Source organism: Ursus americanus, chromosome 4, assembly GCF_024610735.1.
Source record: "Ursus americanus isolate L20-20 chromosome 4, mUrsAme1.1.p, whole genome shotgun sequence".
Classification (NCBI taxonomy): Eukaryota; Metazoa; Chordata; class Mammalia; order Carnivora; family Ursidae; genus Ursus; species Ursus americanus.
This window is the reverse complement of record NC_142130.1, coordinates 21,536,503-21,545,879: the sequence shown is the minus strand read 5'-3', so window position 1 is coordinate 21,545,879 and position 9,377 is coordinate 21,536,503.

Sequence of the window (9,377 nt, the reverse complement as noted above, 5' to 3'; positions counted from 1 at the left end):
CTAGACCTGAGCCCAGAGCCCAGAGCCCAGCCCCGCCCACAGTAGAGTTTAGTGGCCAAAACAGTGAATGCCATCCTACTAACCCTCCCTGCCTCCCCCGAACATATTCTCCAGCCCCCAGGAGCAGGAAAAGCTCTGTTTCAGGTACCAGAGAAAGGGTGTCAAGAGGAAGCCGCCCCTCATGCACAGCCAGACTTGTGAAAAACAAATTACAGGCAGCCCCCAGGGTGCTATTCCATTCTTCCTATCACTTCTTACCAACAGAGATCAGGCGGAGACTGATTCCCTGACCTCTTTCTGGAGGCTCTGTTCTGACTCAGAGTCAGAGCCCCCTGGGGGAGGAGGCCCCTTCCTCCAGGCCCTATGCCAAGAAGGTAGGCAGAAGAAAATTCCTCCCTTTGTTTACAAAAGAGGGGTAGGAGGCCCAGAGATATTTAGCAACTTGTCTAAGATCACACAGCAGGACGGGAGTGGCAGCCACCTGACCCGCAGGCTCCCATGTCCACCACCCCTCGCTGCCACGTCTGGGTCAGCCTGGAGGGCGCTCCTCAGCCCTCCTCCCTCCCAGGGGCAGCGGAGCAACTGTCTGCAAACCCCTCCCCTGGGAGGTGATCCGGGAGATGGGTCCAATGACCTGTTCTGCAGCTCAGGGGTCTCATTTTCCGAGCCCTCGGACGGGGACTGGGGGCGGGTATGGCCCTGTTGGCACCTGTTCAGCATCTCCATTTCACACACGCTGAACCGGGCTCCCGGCACGGAGCGCCACATGGAGCTGGAGCCCTGGTGCGGAGTCAAACAGAACAGCACCCCGGTCCTCCCTGTGCCACTACAGCCTCTCACCTCCTCTTCTAGGCCCCTGGGGGTTTCCTGTCTTCGAGGCCCCCTCTCTAAGGTACGTACCACACTTATCAAGTCTCAGACAGCCTGGGTTCAAACATAGGCTCTAACTTTTACTAGGCATGTGACCTTGGGTATATTCTTTCTCTGGGCCTTGGTTTCCTCATCTGTAAAACGGGGTAATACTGTCTTCCTTACAACCTCATAGGGTTGCTATGGGGATGAAACTACATAAAAAGTCTAATACAAGACCACTCATTCCCTTCTCCTCCCTTCCTATGTCCTGTGTTGAAGCCTAGTACAAGCCCAGTTTCGGAGGAGAGAGTGTCCCCAGCAGAGTCAAAAGTGCAGTTAGTCACTAGCATAGACATCTCTGAAACCCAAGGCAAGATGCCCAGCCTCTGTTCTTCCATCTGAAAACATAAACACGGTAGAGATAAACTGAGACAAGAGAAGTGAAATAAAGCAGTGGGAAGGAAAGGGTATAAATACCAGTTTCTGGCTTCCTTTAATCCCCATGCCCCACACCGAGGTCTGGCTCGGGGTCGGGGAGGAACCCTCTCCCCCTCTTTCCTCCCAGGGCCATGCTGGGGTCTCCATGACTCACCCTCCACAACAAGCAGCTCTTTTTTGTTAAAGCACCGAGCTGGGTGCCCCGCCTGCTGGCACCTGGCCCAGAAAAGGAGGGTCAGGAGCTCTGGGGAGGGTCTGCCCTCCTCAGGGGTTCCAAGGCGAGCTCCCACTCCTACCTGCACCCTGACACTATTTCTTTCTGCTCAGGCCTTGGAAATTTCCAAGGACCTGAGCTTGTGGGGACAGGAAACAGGACAAGGCTTCTCAAGGATGTTCTCATGAGGCTATGCTGGTGCCCAGAAGTCATGGGGACCCTAGACCCATGATGTCATCATCCCCCCAAACCCACACTTCTTCCTAAACAGACACAGAACAGAGGTGCCTGAGTTTATCTTCCCCCAGAAAAGAAATGAAATCCACATACTCTATTACTTCTTGAAAGCACTTTGTTAATGGCCTACTAGGTGCCACACACTCTCTTCACTTCATCTTGTTTCATCTTGTCAGTGGTCATGTGAGGTGGATGGTATTAGTCCATTTTACAGATAAGGAGACTCAGGAAGGCGAAGTTGTCCAAGGTCAACAGTCCCCATGTAAGAGAGCTGAAGACTTACAATTGGATGCCTTCAGAGGAGGATACTGTCTTCAGACTCAGCAAGGCCTTATTCCTTCCAGTCTGCCTGAATACTCCTTCTTCCGAAAACCCCTTCTGTGCCTGAGAATAGATATGGCTGGCCTGCCAGCCCTGCAGGACACACCTCCCCCCTGACACTGTGCCCCTAAGATTTTCCCACTCTCATCACAACCTCCCAACCCTGGCATCTGCTTGGGTCCTGGGGCTCCAGGGTTAGGCCTATTAAAGACACAACATGGGACAGAGGGAGGAGCCCTCACAATCACACCTTGCCTTTTCCCTGGCTGATTGTTTCCCTGGACATCAAGACAGAAGAGCAGGAAAAGAAACAGGATGGCTGGAATCCATTCCAGAATGTCTCTGTACTTGGGGGTGAAGGTGGATAGGTGAGGACCAGGCTTTGGTGCCTGGTTAAGGATTAGGGGAGTGGTGGGTTGGGCAAGACAGATTCTGTATACCAATGTGGAAAAAATGGTCAGGAGAAGGCATAGATGTATCTAAGGGAAAATATAGGGGCCATAATTTGTGTGTTTTCTTGTTCTCTTTTATAGCCCTAAATATGGGAATTCACTCCTCTATCCATTCAACCACCTAAACATCCACTCATCTGCCCAACCATCTTTCATCTAATCATTCAGCCATCTAATCATCTAGTTGTCTTCCATTCATTCATCCTTTCATCCACATACCCATTGTCTATCCATTCATTCCTCCCACCATTTACCTTCATTTATCTACTCATCCATCTGTTCACCCATTCATCTAGTTATCCGTCTTCTCATCTATGCTTGTGTATCCATTAGTCTTTCCATCTCTCTATTCATCCTTCTATCCACACATCCATTCACCTATTCTTCCATCTACTCATATATCCATCCATCCATCCATCCATCCATCCATCCATCCATCCATCCATGCATTTTCTCACCCATGCACCTGCTTGCATATCCTTTCATCCAGCCACCCATCCATCTATTCATTCACCTACCCATCACTCATTCACCCAACTGTTCTTTGTTTGTATATACATCCACTTACCTATTCCTCTTTCCATCTGTCTTTCTATTTACTTTCTCATCTACCCATTCATTCACCCGTCCATTCATCCACTTGCCCATATATACATATGTATGCACATACACATTTTACTCCACCCATCAATACATTCATATATTAACTTATTTATATAGAATTGAATAATCTAATATAGTTCTCAGCACAGTGCCCAACAAAATAAACATTCGATAATGGTAATCATGGTAGACGTTCTTATTTTAAGATTTTATTTGAGAAGCAGATTAGTGTGGGAGTAGAAAGCATCAGCTCTGAAGCTAGACTACCTGGATTCAAATCTTGGCTCTGTCACTTACTGGTTCTGTGACCTTGGACAAGTTACTTAACTTCTTTTAACCAAGCTTTCCCATCTGTAAAATGGAAATGATAAGAGTACATTTCAACTAAGAGTTGAAAATGGAGAGCTGTCCTAAAGATTAAATGAATTACTAAATGTAAAACACTTAGAACGGTGCCCTGCACACAGTAAGCCCTCAACACATATCCATTCATCCCCCAGGCATTACTGAGCCCCTATCTTGCACCAGACCCAGGCCCATCTTCCTGGGAAATTTGCATCATAAAGATGTGGTAGTCCTTCTAGGAGCACACAGCAAGGCAGAGAAGGCAAGCAGGAACATTTACAATGTAGTGTGATGAGAGCTCTCAGAGAGGCACGAGGGATGCCTGTAGGAGCAGCGAGGGGGCATTCCCCACACACCCACCTTGGCCTGTTCTCTTCACTCTGGAACTCTTGTCAGCCATCTCACCCACTCTCTGAACTTCATCCCTGGCCTCCGTGCTCAGACCTCGCCCCTGAGCTCCAGACCCACATACACAGTGATTTACTGGGCATCTCTCCTCGAAAGCTGCAAATCGAACCCGTTGTTCACCTTTACACCATTCCTCTTCCCGTACTTTCTAAATCTATAAACGGTGCCAAAGTACACCCAAATGCCCAATGTTCAGAATCACCCAGGCTCAGACTTCTGCCTCTCCCCTCCCACATCCTGCCAGTCGCTAAGCATGCTGCTTCTTACCTCTGCAAGATCCCTTACACCTGCCTCCTCCTTGTCATCTCTACAGCACCTCCTCCTCACCCCATCTCCACCTAGGGCCTTATTACCCTTCACCTACACTGCGGCCTCCTCCCCTGCCTTCCTGCAGCCATCTCTGTGTCCTCCAATGCATCCCACACCCGTCTCACCTCACTTCCCAAGACACTGTTCTCATGATGTCACTCAAAATCCAACAGTGACACCTGGAATATTTCTATGTCACCCTGTCGCTTGTCTTTCTCCTCCACTGGACTGTAGGCTTCTTGAGGGCAGCTCGCTTATCTCCATTGCCTGAGGCTCAGTGCCTGGCAAAGAGGAAACCTCAACAGGTGTTAATGTTCAGAGGATGCATTATTGTAGTAAACTAGGAGGTGAGAATGGAAGAAGGTGCAACTGGGGGCTCTCGAGTAGTACAGGAAAGTTTGCACCAGCTGCTATCAGAGAATTTTGTTAAAAATTCGCAAAACAAGAAAAGGATTGGTCACAGAGGTCACGGTGGCTATGTCTGGGAGTGAGAATAGCCCAAGTTGGATAGGGAGAGAAGTGTACCCCAGAAGACCCCCAGGTGGGGAGAAGAAGGGGTCCGGGGACCAGAGATTTCAAAACTGGGCAGACAGGAGGAAGTGGCGGGAGCCTGGGGCATCGGACTTCCATCTTGGAGATGGCTAGATGGTAACAAGGGTCCGTGTGTAGCTCAATGTGACGTTGGAGGCCAATTGGGAATGAACATCGCTGCGGGTGGGGGGGGCGCCTGGCTGGCTCAGTTGGTAGAGCATGCCACTCTTGATCTTGGAGCCGTGAGTTCAAGACCCACGTTGGGCATGGAGCCTACTCTAAAAAAAAAAAAAAAAAAAAAAAAAAAGACGACGACAAAAATCACTGGAGGTGAGAAGTCCAGCTAGAGCTGAGAAGAATCTGGTAGGCCAGGTACCACTTCTCAGAAGAAACCTGTGAATGTGAGGCTCAGGAAAAACAAAGGAGGTGCAGATGGGTCAAAGGGAGCCCCTAAGGGAAGATTCAGTAGTGGAGGTGGCTTCAAAGGTAAGCGGAGAGGAGGCTGGGAGAAGAGTACAGGGGAGTGGTGCAGGCAGGAGTGGCAGAGTGTGTGGGAGGCCGTGGTCTGGGGAAAGCCAGTTTCTGTACCCCTCGCATTCCTGCAGACACACCCTTGCTGGTCCCTCCAGACCACTACCACCTCTCTCACCTGTCCCACGTTCAGTGTCCAGAGAAATGACAGGGGTTCAGGAAAATTGTTTCCTGCCTCTCCTTCCTGTCATGGCAGGACAAAGTGGGGAACGGGGTCTTCCCCAGCCCCCAATAGTCAGGGTCAGGGTAGCCACCTCTGGGCTGATGTCACAGCAGGCCTTCAGCCAGATCCTGAGTCTGTTTTCATTCCTGCTCCATGAGATGGGAATAATTAACGAGAAACAGAGAGGGGCAGGGAGAAACAGTGGAGGGACAGAGCTGCTTGCCTCTCAGACCTGTGCCCCCACCCCGGGGTGGAACCCTATGTATTCCTGGACTGAGTTCCTGACAAATGCCTATAGTGCCTGGGGCCCGGCTCTCCTCTCTCTCCTTCCCTCTCTGAAAAAGGAAAGCTTAGGTAGCCCTTGTCCATGTGCACACAGCCCCTTCCTTGGGGAGGAGAGTGTCATTTTGCAGTGGCCCAGGATGGGCCTGGGTGTGCCATCCAGATGCAGTACTTCTAGGTTCCCCTAGGCCCTCTCCCAAGGTATCCTGATGCAGTGGGAAGAGCACAGAACAGTAGATAGGTTAGGTCCAATTCAGATCTTGGCTTTGCCACTGACTGGCTCTGTGACCTCAGGCAAGCCATGTAATCTTTCTGAGCCCTTCTGTAGAAACAGGGATAGAACACATCATGTACTCAGAAACACCTGTGGATGAATGTGCCTTGCAGCAGGGAAGAGGGCTACAGAAGGAGTGCAGTTCTAGAACAGCTGGGACGAGATACCCAAGACTGGCCCTGTGGGCTGTGAAATGCAGCCAGCCTCGCTGGGGATGAATTATGAGGAAGGGAGGGCTTAGGCAACGTCATATGTCCATGACCCTCTTCCTTCCTCATCCTCTGAGTTAGGGCAGCCTCTGTGCCCCTAGACTGTCCTACTCGTACAAGCCTCAGGATTTTTGCATGTCTCCTTCTCCCCTCCTGCTAACTGCTAACCCAAGGCTTATCTTAGGTCATCTTTTCAGGCAGCCATCTTTGACAGAATTTCCAGCCTGAGTCCCTTCCTTGCAGTGCCTGGTGCTTACCTCACCGTAGCACTTACCACACCACATTATACCAGCTGATTTATATATCAGTGATCCCCTCTGAGCTGTGGGTACCTCCAAAGAGTAGGAGCTATAGCTGGTTCACCTCCATATCCTCAACTCCATACACTGGGACTGGCATATGGAAGGGCCCAACTGAATAAATGAATGAGGGAGGGAGGGAGGGAGGGAGTGAATGAAGATATACTCAGGGTCGGATACCAAAAGGTTAAAGGGACTTAGCTGGTAATGGGGGCCCCCGGCTCCCCCTCCTGGGCACCAGATAACTGGTTAAGAGACCCTCAGCCTTGCCCAAGACCATGTCAGATCTCTAGAGCTGTGATTCAGTCCCACGCCCATTAATATTTACCTTGACTTGTAATTTTATACATTTCTTTGTACGATTATTTGAACAGCATCCATGTCCCTATGAGACTGAGCTCTTTGAAGCAGTGGCTGTCTCTCTTTTTGCTCATCATGAATTCCTGGTGCCTGGCACAACACCTGGCACATAGTAGATATCCAGCAAATATTTGAAGAATGAATGAGTATTGGAGAGAAGGAGCCCTCCACCCCAAGCTAGACCCTGGATCAGTGTGCTAAGGGAAGAAATGCAGAAACCACGTTCCCTCTACAACTTGCTTCATCCTCTACCCCTTATTAAGTTTCTGCACCCTCACTGCCTTTGAACCACCCAGGCCCCAGCAGCCCTATCCCAGGAAGTGGGCCAGGGCCTGGGCTAAGCCTGCAGCAAAATGTCCAGCACCCTGTGACTAGAAAGGGGTTAGTGGATTCCCCAAGTGCCTTGGTTAATTTGATTCCTGCTATGTATGCATCAAGCACTATTCAGCATCTTCCTATCTTTTCCTATATTTTATTTAAACTTCTAATTTTAACTTTTATTTAAACTACTAATAAATATACTAGCTGATATTCTTTAGTATGTCTTATGATCTTGGCACACCCTTTACATTTATTCACTGATTGAATGTTCGTAACAATCTCATGAAGTTGGAATGATTACCTTTTTATAGGTGAGGGCACTGAGGCACAGAGAAGTCAACCTGCCCAAGGTCACAGACTAGGAAGCCAGGCTTTGACTCTAAATCTGCACCCCTTCCCCCTGCACTACCCCCCAGTCACCCCAGATTTCCAGGTTTAATTCACCGTCTGGCCACGCAGGCTTAGATCTAAGGGCTGCTGTGCAGTCCCTCTCCCTGGGGCCACCCCCAGGGAGGAGGGGGGATACTGTCCAGGACTGATTACGGCCTAGAGCAGCTGACTTTCCCTAACTGTCTGTACTCTCTGAGTTTAGGCACAATGAGGGGCATGAAATGGGTCCTTTGGGGCTGCAACTGCCCCTCTGGGGCAAATGGGATAAAGGAGGTTTGCCAGAACTGCCCCTCCCCCAGCCTCAGTACTATCCCCCCCCATCCCCCTCTGGCTTCCCTCTCTAAGCACTAACTTGGAAGATCTAATTTTCTGTCCCCAGGAGTGTGTAATTAAGACTGGGCAGATTAAGACCTCACTACCTCTCATTCCTTATCTGCCCCCAGAAAAGCCAGACCCCTCCTGAGTACCCTCATTCTTTCTCTGCACTAACCACTCCCCACCCCTCCTTGCACTCCTGCTCAGAGGTCTTCAGGTCTCATCCCACCCTCCCCACCCCGTGAGACACAGGTTAGCTGAGTTAGGCCGCCCAGGTAGGAATGCACCAAAGCAGGTGCCTTCAAGAAGGGCGTTTAGCGCTTTCTGGTCTTTGCATCCCCTCCCCCACCTCTTCTCAGTCATGGAAGCTCTAGCCTGTGTAGGTTGGGTGGTTGGGGCGGGAGGACGTGTGAATCTGTGAACCTGAATAAAGGAGGTGACCTGGGGACCTGCTGTGGGTATGGCTTAGGTAAGTGTAGTGTGCCCCTGTCTGCTGTTCTGGTGGGTGAGGGAAAGGAGAGGGACGTGCATGCGGGGGAGTACAAATCTGAACACGCTTGGAGGGAGGTATGTGCGGCGAGCTGCACAGGGCACATCCAACGGAATACCTTACCTACCCCGGATTCCTGGATTCAGGACATCCCTCGAAATCTTCCGCCTGGGCGGGCACACACCAAGTGCCCCTTCTGTGCGGCTTCTGGCCCCCACTCCTCCGTTGGCGCGCAACGTGCACCATCCGGGCTCCTCGCGGACCCAGTAGGGGGCGGTACCTTACCTCTTCGGGCGGAGCCCCCACCCCAGACTCCCGCTAAGACTGTTAAAGCGACGGGTAGGGCGGGTGGGGCGCTGAGGGGGTCCAGGAGACACGGGACACGGGCCCTCCCTCACCTCGGAGCCTCGGGAGCGGGAAGTGGACACTTAAGCAGGCGCTTGGAGCGCCCCTCCTCTTTATCTGAACCCTCAGCCCGGGAATGCGGCGCGGAGTGTGCAGGACGCCACTTAGCACCGCGTCCCCTCCCCTGGCCGCCCGCGACACCTCGCGCCGTTGACAGCTCCGGCGCCTGGGCCCAAGGCGACCTCGGACCCCCCGCACCGTCCCCGCCCCCCCCCAAGTCCCCAGCCAGGGCTGGAGGAGCTCCGTGCCCAGCCCCCTCCCGATTCCCCCACCCACCCCCGGGGACGCCGCGGGCCTAGCCTGGCGGGGCGCCCCTCCCCCGGGCCAGCCGCTGCTGCGCGGCGCTCGGCTCCGTGGGGGGAATACTAAGGAGCGGGCGCGGCGGGAACAGCGGGGCGCGGGGGCGCGCAGCCGGGGAGCCGGCCGGGAGTCCGCCCCGCGCGCCGCCGCTCCCCTGCCCCCGCTCCCTGCTCGCCTGCAGCCGCCCAGGCAATGCGCGAAGCCGCCGCCTCCCGCCTCACAGGCCTGCCCCACTGCGCCTCTAGTAGCTGTCCCCTGCCTCCGGGCCTGTGGCTGCGCCAACCCCGGGCCACCTCCCCAATGAGAACTCTGCACTGCCAGGAGACGT